This window comes from Amphiprion ocellaris, chromosome 16, assembly GCF_022539595.1.
Source record: "Amphiprion ocellaris isolate individual 3 ecotype Okinawa chromosome 16, ASM2253959v1, whole genome shotgun sequence".
Classification (NCBI taxonomy): Eukaryota; Metazoa; Chordata; class Actinopteri; family Pomacentridae; genus Amphiprion; species Amphiprion ocellaris.
The window spans coordinates 9,198-28,791 of NC_072781.1; the positions used below are offsets into that span (position 1 = coordinate 9,198).

The following is a 19,594-nucleotide window of genomic DNA, read 5'->3' on the forward strand; positions in this document are numbered from 1 at the left end:
CTGTTCTAGCTGCAAAGGGTGGACCCACGTCATATTGAACCCTATGGATTAGGAACGGGATGTCACTTATGTTCATATGCCAGTCAAGGGCAGGTGAGCGAATACTTTTGGCAATATAGTGTATATATATATATATATATATATATATATATATATAAATAAGAGCAACCACAGGGAGAGCAGAAGGGGAGGATGCTGCGTGAAACGTGCAGCAGATGCGACTTCAGATGAGTGAAACTAATCACAGAATTACACCCAGTCATATAATACACTGTATATACACTCTATAACTAAACTGAACAGTTCCTTCTAACTACATCCTAGAAGCTCATCCAGTGGATGATTCTGGTCTCTTACCAAAGCTGACCTCTGCAGCCTGGTACTTCATGGGCACCTTGATGGGAGTCCCATCAGACAGGATGAAGGGCAGGTTCTGGGAGTTGGTGAACAGAAACTGCTTCTGCCAGATGCCCCTGAAGGCCACCGTGTTGACCAGCGCCACCTGCAGGTGGTGTCCCCACCACAGGGCCTCGGCCTGGGCCTCTCCTGATCCAGAGAGCTCTCCGCTGCTGCTTCCTGACTGGAGGGGCCACGACTCATCTGGAGGGAACCAGGGAACGGCAGGGGTTAATGGAGAGGCCACGAGGCTGTTATCGACTCATGTGGTCTGATGCCATGAATAAATGAATGAACTGGACGACTCACAAGAACACAAAAAGAAAAAGCCGAACAAGAAAACAAAAAATCAGCCATCAGGGATCGCTGCAAAAGAAATAATCTTATCATGGACTGGGACAGGGGGAGGATTTTAACATCAGAGACCAACAAACATAAACGATGGATCAAGGAGGCCATCGAGATCAGGAAGCAGGCGAGCTGCTCCATGAACCGGGACGAGGGGGACTACACCCTCTAATACCTGGGACCCCATCCTCCAGAGACCACCGGACGGCGGGGGGCGTGGCCTATCTGACAGATTCTGACAGATCTGTCAGACTGGTCACATGATAAAAAGGACACGTCAGCACACGCCAGATGACGCTCTGAAGAAGACTGTAGTTGCAGTTGAAACATGTCAGCTAAGGTGAAACCATCTTATTTTTGATTTGTCGGTGTAAAAGAAATAACGCTATCCTATGATAGTCAACAACAAAATGTAAAACAAAACATCATCCAAATAATAAAAGTTTGTATCTATCTATCTATCTATCTATCTATCTATCTATCAAAACATGATTACAGTGAAACAGCTTTGAAAGAAGTCAAAAGTCACACTGTTTTCCTGTTCAGTCCCTTCAAATTTATTCATTTTTCTGTTTTATTTTTGGTTATGTGATCATTTTGCATTTCTTTATGGTCATTTTGTGTCTCTTTGCGGTCATTTTTGTGTGTTTTTGTTCAAATTTTTTGTTTCTGTGATTATTTTGTGTCTTTTTGTGGTCATTTGGTCAACACTCAGGCTTCATTAGCTGTAGCACATTAGATCTAACAGTACAATTGATGATAAGCATTAGCTCTAATACGTTACTGTAAAAAATTAGCTGTCATGCATTAGTTGTAGTATAATATATGCAATACATTAGTTGCAGTACAATAGATGCAAACAATGAGCTCTTATACATTTAAACTATTGCAGTAAAAGATGAATATTAGAGCTAAAATGCTGCAGTAAAAGAAGAATATTAGAGGAAAAATACTGCAGTAAAAGATAAATAATGTGTGTGTGAGACACTAAACCACAGAAACATAACCCGTAGTTACTGTGCGTAGAACACAGCTGTGTTTACTCGCACTAAGCTCCACTCTCCTTACTGAGCATTTAAAGGTTTGGAAGATCCTCCATGATGGCGGAGGGGACTGATTTCCAGGTCACAGTAGCAAAGAGCACTCAAGGAGTAAGTATAAGTTGGATGCTTAGAAGCGCTATTGTTACATATAGCAACTTTTATTATTTTCGAGCAGCTGTTTGCCACATGCAGCCCTAAACTGTAACAGCTCTCCAATAGAAACACTTCTTGGTGAACAGTTTTATGACCAGGAAAACAATTTGGACTACAATGTACTCTTCATATATGTTTATATTCATGGAAACAAAACCATTGCTCACTTGTTGAACATTGAATGCAGTGGACACACACCATCAGAGTCAAATGGTTTGGACAAAAAGGAAGTCTCTTACTACTAAATCAAGACATCAAACTTGCGGAAGATCACGGTGGAGACCTCAAAGTTTCGCTCCAGCCATCCATTTGTAGCCTGAAGTCCTGCGAGAGGTTGGACATGTCGGCCCACTTCCTCATCTTAGAGAAGAACTGGATCAGACTGAGACAAGGACATGTTAGGATTTATTTTTTTAAGGCACTGCTAGCTGAACACTGAACTTGATGTCACATATGAGTAATACAATATTGATATTTGTAATGTATAAAACAGTGTTATGGTCACTTTAAGAAGTACCTGCGCAAGGTATTATGGGATGCCTGTTACCCCATGTTTGGCAGTCTGGTCTGGCAGTTCAGAAGTAAACACATTGAAAGACACCACTCTCGTTTCGCCTCATTATATTTTATGTCTATATAAGATATACAGACATTACAATATTAATAACCATTTGTTGTGTAATTAATGTATGAGTTGTGTTGACCTGAATAGAGAGAGAGAATTAACCCCAGGCTCTGAAGGGTTAAATACATGATGGATACACACAGGTCAGGCTGGAAAGCTACAGCTGCGCGCGCACACGCACGCACGCACGCACGCACACACACACACACACCAGTACAAAGAGTGTTTTCACACACACAGCACATTCCTATGTCCTTATAATAAAACAACTAATTTTACTGAAACCGCTAAACTCAAGGTTGTTTAAGAGTGGAAACCATAATAATCCTCCCTATGAGACACCACCAGCAGCTGCATCACATCTCAGTTAACAGAGGAATAAGACTGACAGGTAGAGAGAGGGAAGAGGGTTCTAGGAGGTTCTTTTACAGGATGGTTCCTGGAGATTGGATGAATCGTGTGCCAGAGATATGGACGTATCTGTGCACCAACCAATGGGAGAGCTAAGTCTACACCACGGTTATCCCCACCTTTAGCCAATCACTGTTCAATATTTGAATGATATGTTTGTGTTCAATAACCAATCACATTTCACAATACGGTATAAAATGTTCTGTTCATATCAGACTTTGTCATTTTCTGGGAGGCTGTTCCAGACAGAAAAGGTCCTTGATCAAGATTCTTTTGAGACACTGATGGCAGAAAATAAACAGCTTAACTGGAAAGTAGTAGTTTGTTTTCTATCTCAAAAAACGAACCTGCTCAACAGACACAAGTGTCAAAAAGCATTCACACAAAGCAACTAACTTTCCACTGTAAAATAATAAAAACAAGGGTTTTCTTGCAGTGAGAATTGTTTTACACCATCCAGAGGTTTGAGCAGGCATCAAAGGAAAATAATAACAGAACTTAGTATGAAATCCGTTTTCACATTTTGGGTTCCAAGTACTCAAGCATTATTGATGTGTCTGTTACTGAATAGTGAGAAAAAACAGAAAAATACTCAGATTTTTGTCAGATAAATTCACTCTACAGCATTTTATCAGTCATGCTCACTGCTGTGTGTGGTCAAACATCCATTTTAAGATAAGAAAAACTCAGCAGTAGGTTTAAGAATGAAACTAGCCCAGATGTTAAAGAACGACAAGTCTAAAAAAGAACAGGAAAACATTTTCAGTTCAGTGGCTGAACTAAATAGCCTGATACCAAATCGAAGAAGTCATCTTGATGGTGTGGTTGCATTTTTGTTAAAATCGAAGATAAACTTTGCAAAAAACTTTTTAATATCACAACTCAACAATCACCTTGGCAGAGCATCTAAAGACAGCAGGTTAAACGCATTCGTTTTCTAATCCTGGATCATTCTTGTGTTGGAATCACCAGTTCACATATTTCTGTTTTCAGAAATCATATGAATAAGGGGCTGCTCTGTTGTTATCATCATATCACAATATCTCATTCAGAGTGCAGTTATTTCTTCTGTTACTGATCTACATCACCATGTAACACAAAACGCCTGCCTGGTGGCTAGTTTGGCCTCAAACAAAGAATGAGCAGCTTCTTCTGCTGCTGCTACATCCCAATACTCACGTTAAAATAATGTGTTTTTTGAAAATGAATACTTGTAAACATTCTACTCGACCCACAAAATCAATTCGGAACCTCTAAATGTGTACACTATGGGCTCTCTGAGAAATGTTTATAACCTGAGGTAGCTCTGTGACACAGACAAAGAGGAGATATAAAAACAGGTCTACTGTGCTTGTTCACTGGCTCCTGTTTAAAATAACTCACTGAACAACTGCTGACATTTTTCAACTCACTTTGGCAAAGTCTGAGTTTGCAAACACATAGTTCATGATCCAGTAGTTTGAAGGGTTACACAGCTTTAAAAGAATAAAAGACATTTAACCAGAATCCATTAGTTATTTAAAATAGTTGAGTGTTTTTATGCATTGGGCCGTATTCAGAGGCAGGTTTTACTGGATTATTGTCCTGCAGAGGCGCCAGCGTCTGACCTGAGTTTGGACGAGTGAAGGATCCTCCCTCCATCAGTCCTTTACCCACTGTGGGAGTGGAGCCCTTCCTGCAGGCTGCATCCAGCCAACAGGCCAGCCAGTGCACCACCTCCCCCTGCAGAGACACACAAAGTGAACCATGTTAGCAAACAGCGGCGGCACCATCGTTCTGCTGATACAGAAAGCTTGATGACCGCTGGTCCGCTTCAAGCAATTTAAACAGAAGCATGAAAGGTTATGCACCACAATTACACATGTACACACACTTAGCTAAAACCTCTGCAAAACTTTAACAGCAGAAATCACAAGTGGTTGTTTTGACAGTGAGTCTGTTGAATGCCCCAGTGAGACATAATTGCACAGCATTTTAGCTGAGGTACTGAGAATTACATTTTTAGAAATAAAAGTCAATTAAAAAAAAGCACAAAAGACAACCGCATTTGGTCTTCTAACTCATTTTCAAACATAATACCTACACAAAATAGCTGACAGCAACAGCAAATTGGGTTTGAATTATTCTGACAATTATTTCATCTAATGCATCACTTTTTAAGAAAAAAGTCAAATGTGTGTATTTTCAGTTTTTTTATGTCACTGTAAGAAAGCATTTATGTCCACTTTATGATTTTAGATCCTGCATTTAGGTTTTCAATCTCATTTTCTCCTTCCTCTGTACGTTTTTGACATCATAGTAATTCTAATTATTATTATTTCCCACCTAACACATTTTGTAACGCACAGAAATGTGACACAACCAGGTTGTTGTTGTTGCTATTACAAATTCAATATATTCAGGTGTGTGGCCTGTTCAATCTGGCATCCCATATTTTTTTTTTTTTTTTAACCAATTTTCTGACAAGCGATTAACAGAATGATCAACTACTCATCTGGACAATAATCTGAATATTAGACGATAAAAAAAATAATAGTAGCAGCAGGCTGCACAGTAGCTTGGTGGTTAGCTCCGTCGCCTCACAGCTAGAAGATCCTCGGTTTGTGTCCCAGCCTTCCTGGGATCTTCCTGCATGGAGTCTCCATGTTCTCCTGTACATGCGTGGGTTTCCTCCAGGTTCTCCCACAGTCCAGAAACATGCTGAGGTCAATTGGTGATTCTAAACTGTCCATAGGTGTGAATGTTTGTCTCTCTGTGTAGCCCTGTGATACAGTTACCTGTCCAGGTGAACCTGTGATAGACTGTTACCTGTCCAGGTGTCCCCTGCCTTCACCCGCAGTCAGCTGGGATAGACTCCAGCCCCCCATGACCCTGATGAGGATCAAGAGGATCCGACGACTCGACGGACAGACGCTTTATTAATCCCGAGGGAAATTCAAAATATTCAGCAGCTTACATACAAAAACAAAAATAACAAAAAGGCAAAACAGACAGGTTAGTAACATGAACGTTAACGGTTAGTATATACTCTAAAAAAACTTGCTGTATAATACTATAAACATTTCTAATTTTAAAATCTATAGAAATACTAATTGTATTAAAAGTCAATAAAACAGTGTTTACACCTTTCAAGACAACGTGGTTTAAAGTGATTTAAAATTATTTAAATGGTTTAAAGTGATTTTGACAGGTAGCACAAAAACACTTGTAAACTACATAAAATGCAGACATTCTACAATCACATTGGATCAGTCCTGATGTGCTCATGACTGCGTGAGTATCAGGTAAACAACACTTAAAACAGGATGATGAAATTTAAGAAAAACAATGCAATATATTATTAATGGTAATAACTTTATTTACACTGACCTTTCTCTCTGGCTGTGGTGGGCACTGGACACTTTACCACCAACAGCTGCTGGAAACTGATTTTTGTTTCACACCTTTGCGTTTTCCTTTTGTGTTAGAAGAAAATTGAGTGTTCACATGATCATATATCTCTGTGCTAAGTTTCAGTAGTTTTCTACTTGCCTGTACACTCGCAAGAATGTATGTTGTAACCACATTGCCACACATGCAGCTTACAGTCACAACACACATACACCTCACCTGCTAAACATTCTCATTCTCACGAGAAAATTCTTCTTCTCACACCACACATATGTTTTGTCTCAGAGCGTGGGACCGCCCCACCCTCTGCTTTTTTGTAACCTATGCTTTATTATAAATAAAGGGATAAGGAACTGCTCGGCGCGTCTCTGCCTCAGAACGTGAGCTGAGCAGGGTGCCCTTGTACAAGAAATCTCTTTGTCTGTGTTTGATCTGTTTCTCTCCTCTCAGTTCTGTGATCCAGGTTGGAGTCAGCCCGCTGGAGGCGGTAATCCTCTGACATAATTCTTGGTCCTTCGAGCCGGATGGGAAGCCTGAGATCCCGCTGAGTGGTTAACCTGAAGTCTGTCGACAGCCAGTCACCCAGGGTGTCTGAAAAGACCCAGGACGTGAATTCGGACCTGGGCCAGGGTTAGAACCAACCCTCACGGTGATTCTCTGGTTTTTCCATCCGAACTACAGATCACTAGAACGAGAGTGAGTATCCACACGCAAAGAGAGTGAATGGGTTTATGAATTTTAGCCGTAAATAAAATTCTGGGTTTTCGAGTTTTAGCCATAACAGAAACCTCGGCTCCAAGAGGGAGCGCTCAAGATGAGCATAGAAGTCCTAATATACTTGGACAAAGCGCTTGGATGAGAACAAAAGTCCCTTGTGGATGAGTTCAAAAGTCCCATAAAATCGATTTTGGATGAGCACAAAAGTTCCTAGTGAATGAGTGCAAAAGTCCCAGAAAAGACTAGTCTGGATGAGGACAAAAGTCCATAATGGATGAGTCCAAAAGTCCCTTGGATGAGCACAAAAGTTCTTAGTGAATGAGTGCAAAAGTCCCAGATAAGTAGCTACAGAACAGTCAGTCAGTACTGTTACAAAATACCCAGTCAGCGGTAAATAGGAGTGAATGAGTCTGTTTGTGTTCTGTGTTTTGAGAAACGCTCATTAAAAAACTCTAGTGAGTTTGCGATCTCAATTTTTTATTTTATCCAATAAGGATCACGTACAAACGGTGTTTTGAGTAAGCTCTGCCCGCAGTAAATTAGTTACTGTAGAAGCTTGGTGGAGGAACTTCACTCAATTTCACCTCATGTTTGTGACATCCTTAGAGGAACCCTCATAGTGTAAAATTAAAAGAGTTTGGTAATTATCCATTTTGTATCTAAAGACGGAGAAATAAAAACTAAATATTTCTGGACTCCTCCGTCAATAAACTCTCTACTAGTAGATTTACAAGTTGAAACATTTTATGAGAGCGGTGGAATAACAGTAAATAACAGAGAAATTAACCTAGAAACAGCAGAAGAAATAGTTTTTAAATTGGAGTGTTCTGACATAGACAGAGAAGATGGGGAGTAAATCATCGCAACCTTTATCCAAGGACGGTCTGTTCATGGAGAAAAAGCCTCCCTGGAGCAGGCCAGATAAGCATAAGATGGATAAGAAAACATAATTGCACTGGAAAACTGGACACTAAAGATGTCCTGCGTCTCCAAGTCGATCTAAAAACAGAAATATCTCAAATAACGAAAAAGAAGAAAAAGGGCAAGAGAACAGAAGAATATGAAGCAAGTGACAAATGGTTAGAAGAATGTCTGCGAAGGGGTAAACAGAGGCAGGAAAAGAAAACAAGGAAAAGGCAATAAAAATCGCAGCAGCTCTAGTGAAAACAGATGAAGAAACAGCCGTGAATAGGCAGAGAGCACAAACCAGAGTAGAAGAAAATGAAGCTGCAGATAAACAGGAGCCAAGGTCAAGTCCAAGCAGAGGAGTAAAACAAGACAAGACAGAGAAAAAACAGAGGGAGCTGACGGAGCGAGCTAGAACTCGTGCACAGGAGCGAGAGAGAAAAGGAAAAAGAAAAATAAAGAAACTCAAAGAACCTAACCTATATCCACACAATGACTTAGAACAAACGGTACGCCGTTTCAGACCAGGACATGACATTGACAAGGATATAGAGGACTGTGACGACTGCGGACCGACTCATGTTACTGTATGTCCACTCATAGAAGTTGCAAACCCGAGGTTTGGCCAACCTACGGGCGAGCAAGACGACCGTGGTGGACCCATTGTAGACGTAGAACCAACAATGCTGGTTTACAGACCTTGGAGTAATCATGACAGATGCATTTCTTAAAGGAATTACTCCCACCATTAAGACACCATGTGGAAAAACACTGGGTAGACCAAAACACAGGCTCAGTAACACAGGCTGTTAACCAAGCTACTCATGCTGAAGGGGTACAAAAAGAAAACAAACCCAAAGCTCAGTTTATGTAACTGAAAACCTTGAAGCCTACAGCCACAGACAGAACTATCTGAGAGGTAGAGGCCGTGGTAAAGGCCATTTGCGTGGACATTATCAGACACGCACAGAAGACTCAGATCAACAACAGAAAGATCGTGAGCAAAAATTGTGCTATATCTGTCACAAGCCAGGACACATCGCGAGAGAGTGCAGACACAAACCCACACAAGTATGACTAGTGGCTGATGATGACAGAAAACAGGTAGTAACACCTGTTTCAGATAGGGAACAAGAAGTGCAGCTTGTGCAAAATGCAGCTACAATTGAAAATAAGGAAACACAGCCCAGCTCAGCTGCACAAACAAGCTCACACACACAAGGTCACATACAGAAAGAGCGAGAACAGAGTGATACTGACACCCAGCTTGATATTTTCAGTATGATTAAAGCAGCGCATGATAAGGACTCACCCACTAAACCAATTTTGATAAATGGCAAAGTTTTTAACTGCTTATGTGACACAGGAGCATGTACTACAGTTCTTAGAGACACTTTTCCTGGGATGAGACTCTCCAACAATGTAGTTTGAGTAAAATCTGCATCAGGACATGTGACTCCTCTTAGAACCACACATCCTGCCACCATTCTAGATCCAGACTCCAATAACAGCGCCAAAATATCAATACTAGTGGATTCATCTTGTCCAGTAAATTGCGATATAAAAAGGATCCTGGACCAGATGAACAATATGATAAGAGAGTGCATGCAGTAAAATGCCGCACTATCTGTCTCCAACCTATGTATGTTCTGCCATCAGGCGATTCCTGTTGCTCAGTAATAATGGGACAGGAACTAAAATCAATAAGCAAAATCACACCTGTACATGTCTCGTTGACAAAAACTAAGAGTCACCAGTGGTGAAACATGCCTTTTATGTTAGAGAAAGCTAAAAGAGATGACTATTCAAAACCTGATGATGATGGTTGGAGTACAGGCAAAAACACACAAATTAGGAAAAAGGTTTTGAGACTGTATGTAGGAGTCACGCCACAGACACACCTAGATGAAAAGAACTGACTATTAGAAAAACCACAGTTTGCACTGTCATTAGAGCATATGCAATTATTAGGTACGTTACCATCTGCATTATGGTCTACAAGCCCGACAGATGTTGGATTAATAAAAGATCAGGATCCTATAAAAGTGAAATTAGTCAAATCAGACAGACCAAAATTAAAACAATACCCACTAACTCAGGAAGCACATGAGGGTATTGGACCAGTCATAGAGGACATGTTGAAGGCAGGAATACTACGAAAAACTGACACAGCTATTTGCAAAACTCCTATTTTTCCTGTAAAAAAGACAAATGGAAAATGGAGAATGGTTCAAGATCTACGAGCAGTAAATGCTATAGTAGAACCCGAACCTGTGGAAGTAGCCAATCCACATACTCTTTTGAACAGTATAGGCTCTCGAGACAAATGATTTAGTGTTGTAGATTTATCCAATGCATTATTCTCTGTTCCATTGGACAGAGAATCCCAAGATTTATTCGCATTCCAATACAATGGTCAAATGTATACCTATACCAGACTTCCACAAGATTTCACAAATAGCCCAACTTTGTATTCCCAAGCTCTGCGTGCCTCTATGACTAGGTGTTCCCCCCCCTGATAAACGGTCAGTACTTATTATATGTCGATGACATATTAATAACTGGACATACTAAGCATTACGGTGAAAGAAACACGTTGACAGTGTTAAGACACCTACACGATGAGGGCCATAAAGTCTCCAAGACCAAAATTCAGCTCTGCCAAACTGAAGTGGTGTATTTAAGCCATATACTCTCACAAAATGGCAAGGCATTAGCTGCTACTAGAAAGGCCGCCATTTTGAATACTCCTCAACCTGAAACCAAACAACAAATGATGTCATTCCTCGGTTTGTGTAACTACTGCAGAACGTGGATTCCTGACTATACTAAAAGTGCTCAGCCACTACAGAATTTAATACATGGGAAACAGATGACCATGATAGACAAAATACAGTGGACACCTGAAACTATGGACTGTTTCACAAAGTTGAAAGTGTATTTGCTAACTTTCCCAAATTACTCTCTACCATTCACTTTATTTGTCTCATCGCATCAGGGATTTATGTCAGCGGTACTTACACAACCTTTTGGTGTAAAACACCGACCTTTAGCATTCTACTCTAAAAAGTTGGATGCAGTGGCTTCTGGCTTACCTACCTGCGTGCAAGCATGCACAGCTATAGCTGAAGCTATAGAAGCTAGTTCTGATATTGTTTTGACACATTAGACATCAAAGTTGAACACAATGTTCCTTTAGTCTTATTACAGACACCATTACCATTTATTACAAACACAAGACTGCTAAGCCTCATTTCCATTCTGTTATCTAATCCTCAAATCTCCTACACTCAATGCAAAAAGGTTAATGTTGCGAGCATGCTTGCTACTCCATTAGATGGGACACATCATTGTTGTAAAACTGAGGTGGAGCATGAAACTGCGCCCTGAGATGACATTTTTAAGATACCACAGCCTTACCAACAACACCTGTTTGTTGACGGCTCTGCACAAAAGGATGAAAAAGGAAGGAACCGTGTGGGCTACGCAGTAACTACAGAAACCACACTTATTGAGTCTGGTTCACTTCCTCCTTCTTTCTCAGCTCAAACAGCTGAATTACATGCTGTCACTCGAGCGTGTCAACTCTCCGAAGGGAAAGACATTTGCATTTGGACTGATAGTCAATATGTTTTTGACTCTGTGCATCATTTTTCACGTGTTTGGGCACGTCGTGGCTTAACCACAGCGGCTGGGAAGCCACTCACTCACAGTAGAATGATGTTAACACTCTTAGAGGCAGTTTCACTACCCACCTCACTTTCTTTGTGTAAATATGCTGCTCATCAAAATGATGATTCCTCCATTACTAGAGGAAATAACAAAGCTGATCTAGCTGCAAAAGCTGCCGCTTTTATGACATAGCTCTTTTCCCATCTCTGAATTGTGAACTGTTGAAAGATGCACAACTATCTGCTCCCATCTCTGAACAAAAAACTTGACACAAAAGAGGGGCGACCACAAAAGATGACATTTTGCATATTGACAGTAAACCTATCCTTCCTAAATCATTGCATGCCACAGCAGCTTTGGTGAGCCATGGTGTTACCATGTCTCAACAGGAGGGAGGGTAACACAAAATTTTAAAAATTTTGAAATTTCTGCTAAACAACATGTTGCAAAGTGCATGATTTGTCAAAAACACAATTCACAGGGAAATCAGAGACCGAAAAGAGGACAATTTCCTACACCTCCACATCCATTTCACACCATACATATGGATTTTATAGAATTAAGCGACTCCAGACACGGAAAATACGCATTAGTCATTGTATGTGCTTTGTACAAATGGGTTGAAATTTACCCATTAAAGAAAAATGATGCTCTAAGCATGGCTAAATGTCTAGCAGGACATTACATTCCAACATACAGCATACCACGAGTAATTAGATCAGATAATGGCACACACTTTGTGAATGAAACAGTGCAGCACCTAGCAGAAGCATTAGGAATGTCTCTAAAAAACCACTGTGCATATCACCCACAAAGTGCAGGACTGGTGGAAAGAACAAATGGCACCATAAAACAAAGGCTAAGAAAAGCAGTAGAAGAAACAAAGAGACCATGGACAGATTGTTTATCCTTAGTAAAAATGTGGATGAGAATAACTAAAACAGAAAAAGGTTTAACCCCTTTTGAAATAGTGTATGGACGACCTTTTCCCATGCCAGCTTTTAACTCTGATTTAGTGAAATCAGAAAGAGAAAATAATCTAGCAGACTGGATGAGAGACTTGTTGAACACACCCAGGTGGGAGGGACCCTACCAAGTACTATTAACAACACCAACCGCAATCAAAATAGCAGAGAGACCATCCTGGATACATCTATCACATTGTAAACTAATAACAGAGGCAGTCAAAGAGATACATAGTGACCAAGACTAGAGTTTCCTATAGGGCAGTCTACTGGACAGTATGCAGGACTAGCCTGATGCGTCTGGGGACACAGACTGACAAGTCTGGCACTATAGGCTAGTGAAGAAACCAACGCGGATGCCTCCTCAGGCCAAAACCGCCCTATGTATTCTCTGCAGGTGACTGACCCATTAACTCTGAATGGTACCCAAGTGTACGGTCCATCTGATGATGGAGGCCTATGGCAGGCCTTGCCACCACACTGGAGTGGAATCTGCACTCTTGTGTATCTCACACCTACAATTCAGGTATATAATGAATTAAAGTATAGCACTCATCACTATCCTCATTATAGACCAAAGCGTGATGTTGGTTTAACCTCAGAAGGAACTAAATTCTTAGGAGGATCGTTGCCATGGTGGGGAACCATTAATAATGCTTATAACATTGACAAATTACATGTACAATTGGAAAATCTAACTTCTGTTGTGTCAGACGGTTTTGCTGCACTCACTCCATGGGTTGCAGCTGTACGTGCCACTCTAATACAACACCGCATGGCACTGGACATCCTCTTAGCCTCACAGGGAGGCCTCTGCCACGTTATAGGTGATCAGTGCTGCACATACATACCTGACATTGCTGGTAACATTTCCAACACAGTAAATCATCTTAATGACCTACTAGCAGATATGAAAAAGGATGACGTTGACCTCACAGGAGGATGGAGTTTTTGGGATTGGTTATCATGGGGAGACTGGAGAGGGAAAATTCTTTCTTTAGCAATGCCTTTAATTGTAATTCTAGTTTTACTCTGCATTTTTACTACTTGTGTAATCCCATGCATCAAATCTTGTATTACTCGCCTTGTTGCTGTACAAATGCATATTCTGTTTTCCCAATATCAACATCTGCCTCAGGACGACACCAATAACGCACCTGGAGGTGCAGACTCGTCAACGGATTCTGGTTCCGAGGCAGAAGATTCTGTGTAAATACTCTAGTGACTAGGCCAATGAACTTCCTATGTCATTACTTCTCTCTGTCTCTTATCCTATTTTATCTTGTTTACCTTATCATGTTATTTTGTGTTCTTTAATATTGAATTAATGCATATAATCATGATGACCAACAGGAGGGAATGTTAGAAGAAAATTGAGTGTTCACATGATCATATATCTCTGTGCTAAGTTTCAGTAGTTTTCTACTTGCCTGTACACTCGCAAGAATGTATGTTGTAACCACATTGCCACACATGCAGCTTACAGTCACAACACACATACACCTCACCTGCTAAACATTCTCATTCTCACGAGAAAATTCTTCTTCTCACACCACACATATGTTTTGTCTCAGAGCGTGGGACCGCCCCACCCTCTGCTTTTTTGTAACCTATGCTTTATTATAAATAAAGGGATAAGGAACTGCTCGGCGCGTCTCTGCCTCAGAACGTGAGCTGAGCAGGGTGCCCTTGTACAAGAAATCTCTTTGTCTGTGTTTGATCTGTTTCTCTCCTCTCAGTTCTGTGATCCAGGTTGGAGTCAGCCCGCTGGAGGCGGTAATCCTCTGACATTTTGAAAAACAATCACAGTCCATAACATCTATTTTTTCAGGACAACTCAGATCATATGTCACATAAGGATGCAGGAGTGTGACCTGAGTCATGCACTTCATTTCAGTGTGAAAGAAACTTGAAAATGATCAGGTTGAAATGCGAACATTTTTCGACGGTGAATCCCTCATCCCTGGAACACACAGGAGAGAGAGAGAGAGACACCTGTCATGGGGGACAGGAGGAGTGAGAGACACCTGTCATGGGGACAGGAAGAGAGAGAGACACCTGTCATGGGGACAGGAAGAGAGAGAGAGACAACTGTCATGGGGACAGGAGGAGTGAGAGACACCTGTCATGGGGACAGGAAGAGAGAGAGACAACTGTCATGGGGACAGGAGGAGTGAGAGACACCTGTCATGGGGGACAGGAAGAGAGAGAGACAACTGTCATGAGGACAGGAAGAGAGAGAGACACCTGTCATGGGGGACAGGAGGAGTGAGAGACAACTGTCATGGGGACAGGAAGAGAGAGAGACAGATCTGTCCTGGGAACAAGTAGAGAGAGAGAAAAACACCTGTTATGGGGGACAGGAGGAGAGAGACTTGTCCTGGGGGACATGAGAGAGACAAAAAGGAAAACCTTCATCTTCATCAGTAACACCTGACAGTAATACCTTCATCTTCATCAGTTACATCTGACAGGAAAACCTTCATCTTCATCAGTTACACCTGACGGGAAAATCTTCATCAGTTATACCTGACAGGAAACCTTCATCGTCATCTTCAACAGTAACACCTGACAGGAAAACCTTCATCTTCATCAGTTACACCTGAAAGGAAAACCTTCATCTTCATCAGTTACACCTGACAGGAAAACCTTCATCGTCATCTTCATCAGTAACACATGACAGGAAACCTTCATCGTCATCTTCATCAGTAACACCTGACAGGAAAACGACACCTGGGCGGAGAACCTGGCAGAGAACAACAGGAGGGGCGACCTGGGCACAGAACCTGGAGGAGAACCTGGAAGAGAACGACAGGAGGGGCCACCTGGGCAAAGAACGTGGAGGAGAACGTGGAGGAGAACGTGGAGGAGAACGATAGGAGGAGCGACCTGGACACAGAACGTGGAGGAGAACGATAGGACGGGCCACCTGTGCGCAGAATCTGGAGGAGAACCTGGAGGAGAACGACAGGAGGGGCCACCTGGGGGCAGAACTTGGAGGAGATCCTGGAGGAGAACGACAGGACGAGCCACCTGGGCGGAGAACTTGGAGAAACTTGGAGGAGAACGACAGGAGGAGCGACTTGGGCGGAGAACCTGGCGGAGAATAACAGGAGGGGCGACCCGTGCGCAGAACCTGGAGGAGAACAACAGGAGGGGCCACCTGGGCGGAGAACTTGGAGAACCTGGAGGAGAATGACAGGAGGAGCGACCTGGGCACAGAACTTGGAGGAGAACCTGGAGGAGAACGACAGGAGGAGCCACCTGTGCGCAGGTCCTGGAGGAGAACCTGGAGGAGAACGAAAGGAGGGGCCACCTGGGCACAGAACTTGGAGGAGAACCTGGAGGAGAACGACAGGAGGGGCCACCCAGGGGCAGAACCTGGAGAAGAAACTGGAGGAGAACAACAGGAGGGGCCACCTGGGCACAGAACTTGGAGGAGAACCTGGAGGAGAACGACAGGAGGAGCAACCTGGGCACAGAACGTGGAGGAGAACAAAAGGAGGGGCCACCTGTGCACAGCATCTGGAGGAGAACCTGGAGGAGAACGACAGGAGGAGCGACCTGGGCACAGAACTTGGAGGAGAACCTGGAGGAGAACGACAGGAGGAGCGACCTGGGCGCAGAACGTGGAGGAGAACGACAGGAGGGGACACCTGTGCGCAGATCCTGGAGAAGAACCTGGAGGAGAACGACAGGAGGAGCGACCTGGGCGGAGAACTTGGAGAACCTGGAGGAGAACGACAGGAGGAGCGACCTGGGCACAGAACTTGGAGGAGAACCTGGAGGAGAACGACAGGAGGAGCCACCTGTGCGCAGGTCCTGGAGGAGAACCTGGAGGAGAACGAAAGGAGGGGCCACCTGGGCAGAGAACTTGGAGGAGAACCTGGAGGAGAACGACAGGAGGGGCCACCCGGGGGCAGAACCTGGAGAAGAAACTGGAGGAGAACAACAGGAGGGGCCACCTGGGCACAGAACTTGGAGGAGAACCTGGAGGAGAACGACAGGAGGAGCAACCTGGGCACAGAACGTGGAGGAGAACAAAAGGAGGGGCCACCTGTGCGCAGCATCTGGAGGAGAACCTGGAGGAGAACGACAGGAGGAGCGACCTGGGCACAGAACTTGGAGGAGAACCTGGAGGAGAACGACAGGAGGAGCGACCTGGGCGCAGAACGTGGAGGAGAACGACAGGAGGGGACACCTGTGCGCAGATCCTGGAGGAGAACGACAGGAGGAGCGACCTGGGCGCAGAACGTGGAGGAGAACGACAGGAGGGGACACCTGTGCGCAGATCCTGGAGAAGAACCTGGAGGAGAACGACAGGAGGAGCGACCTGGGCGCAGAACGTGGAGGAGAACGACAGGAGGGGACACCTGTGCGCAGATCCTGGAGAAGAACCTGGAGGAGAACGACAGGAGGAGCGACCTGAGCGGAGAACCTGGCGGAGAACAACAGGAGGGGCGACCCGTGCGCAGAAACTGGAGAAGAACCTGGAGGAGAACGACAGGAGGAGCGACCTGGGCACAGAACTTGGAGGAGAACCTGGAGGAGAACGACAGCAGGAGCGACCTGGGCATAGAACTTGGAGGAGAACCTGGAGGAGAACGACAGGAGGGGCCACCCGTGCGCAGAACCTGGAGGAGAACCTGGAGGAGAACGACAGGAGGAGTATCTGGGCGCAGAACGACAACAGGACCTTGACTTTGTTTCAGGTGACCTAATAAGAACCGAAAGTGGTAAAAAATTGTGGTTGCATTAAAATACACCCCATACTCGGCTATGCATTTATTGGGATTAACTTGTCAGTTCAGCAGTCTATATCATCATCATATCACACAGTCTCTTTTTAAAACTGCCTACCAGTTTTAAATGTTCATACAATCAGACAATGTTTGAATTGCCAGTTAGTTTTGAATGGTGTACTAAACGTACAACTGCAATGTTGTGGAAAAAAGAAATGTTTACTTTTGTTTAAAATGAATACCAGTAAATCTAGTCAATGATTAATATAAACACGTTAATTTTCTTACATCACACATCCTGACATTGGTCTTCCACGTTTCTTATCCTCCGAGAAGAAACGTGGAAAACCAAGAAGGGCAGCTGTCCTCCTGTTCTGATTTGTGTCCTACACAAAGTTAGACAAAAGTGAGCTCATGCAATACTACAGTTCTTATGGAAGTTCACATTGACAAATTCACATTATACATACCTCTTTATCCAGGTACTGCATAACACTTTGAAGGGTCAACCTCCTGCTTGAAGAAATGGCTGCTTTATACAACTGCAGGAGAAAAAAAAACAAAATGAGCAGCATGTTTTGAAAAAGATAATGTGAATCAATTTTTAACCTATCTGCATCATCTTATATCGCATGAGTGAGTAAGAGTGAGAGAAAGAGATATTTTGGGTCCTTCTACATGAAACTGCATTTACGTTATCAAGTATTTCTACAAAGAACCAAAAAATCTAGTACAACATTTAAAAAAAGACACAGGGATTGGATCTAACAAATATTTGATATTGTAAGTTGTATAGAAAATAAATTCCAGAATTTCAATCAATAAATTAATTTCCCCAAATTTGCCTTTTACAAGCTCCCAAATTGAAAAAAAAAATGCTCCATTGTTTTGTTTAATGTGACAGTGAAAATAATCTATTTGGGACAAATTTGAGGGTGTCAATATGAGCTTAATGAAGCTGTCATTAGGAGCTCAGTTTCGCGGGCGTACCGGCACAACTTTAACTGTGTGCAAACTAGCTAGCTAACAAAAGGGTAACGTTAGCCAGAAGTTGCTTGCAGGCAAATGTTGAATTCCAAAGCTTTTTTTATTGCTCCTGTCACGTCGGAAGCATTTCTAACCTAAATGAACGCCCCTCAACTAAAATGTCCGCCATTGACAACAGTGGTGTAGTTTACTAATGCGCCATTTCAAACTTTGATTAACGCGATAGATTAGCATAGAGAAAAACACGGAAATGTAGTCATATTCGCAAAGCTCTGTCAATGTGCTGATTTTATTCCATTTTATCACAGAAGAAACTGCCATTGTTATTAAATTTTATCAACAAAAACTCAAAAGCACTTTCAGAAGATAACTTACCTCCTCGCTGTGTCTCTTCTCCCAGCAGAATGACGTATCCCTCCGCCCTGGTCAGTTGCACTCTGCTGCGTCACTGCGTCAGATTGCAGCTAGCTGGAAACGGGTGTCCCTCCGCAGCTGGAAGTAGTCCACTGCTGTTTTCTATATTGTTTGGTCAGTAACTAAGTTGGGGTTGAAATACTGTGGTTTGTCCAATTTAGAGAACTGGTGAGGTCGATAGTTCTTAGATATCATAGCTTTAGTTTTATTTTTGACTAATCCCAAAATTGTGGTATTTCATCAGCAGGGCACTCCTCCCCCCAGCTCCCCGTTTCTTTTTTCAAGGTATAACTTACAGAAATAAGTTAAATTAACACTGACAGTCCTGATGAAACTTACAAATAGTCAAGACAACTAATTACTTTAAGTTTAATTTTCTAAAACTTATAAACTTGAGTTCAATATTCAAAACTTACCATGTCAATTTGAGTTAAAGAAAACAAACAAATTTACATAACTTGATGGAGCTCTCATGTTTTACAGTGTATGAAGCAACATTACATAAATGTAAGTCTTTGTTAAAGTTATGTTGAGGTCTCCGGCTACGTTCGCTTCATGTTTAAACGTACATTGAAGTTTTGGGGCAAAACAAATCCTAATGCAGCAGAGAATGGTGAGACTGAAAGATAATGTCAAAGTTGCAGCCAAACAACTAAACAGAGTCACAAAAATAAAAAAGCAACACAAAAAAATCCATAATTTTACAAACTTCAAAAATAATTCATCATATTTAATATGAAACAACAGATGCTTTAGTACAGGACATACAGAACCCTGAACTACCCATGTGTTTTACTATAACCCTCCACACTACTTTACCTTCTG

At 42.5% G+C, this 19,594-nt stretch overlaps 1 long non-coding RNA gene across 4 annotated transcripts; it reads right to left on the reverse strand.

Moving 5' to 3' along the window:
* Window positions 1-262: 262 nt before the first annotated feature.
* On the reverse strand, window positions 263-14,418 carry LOC129350825 (uncharacterized). 4 transcript variants are annotated; one of them, XR_008604354.1, is made up of 5 exons: window positions 6,346-14,418; window positions 5,785-5,927; window positions 2,458-4,698; window positions 2,180-2,322; window positions 263-600 (listed from the first exon to the last, which is right to left on the reverse strand). It is a non-coding gene; the product is annotated as an uncharacterized LOC129350825 (long non-coding RNA). The 4 variants fall into 4 exon arrangements; XR_008604355.1 differs by having other exon boundaries at window positions 273-600; window positions 4,584-4,698; XR_008604352.1 differs by having other exon boundaries at window positions 2,180-4,698.
* Between the last annotated feature and the right edge of the window lie 5,176 nt (window positions 14,419-19,594).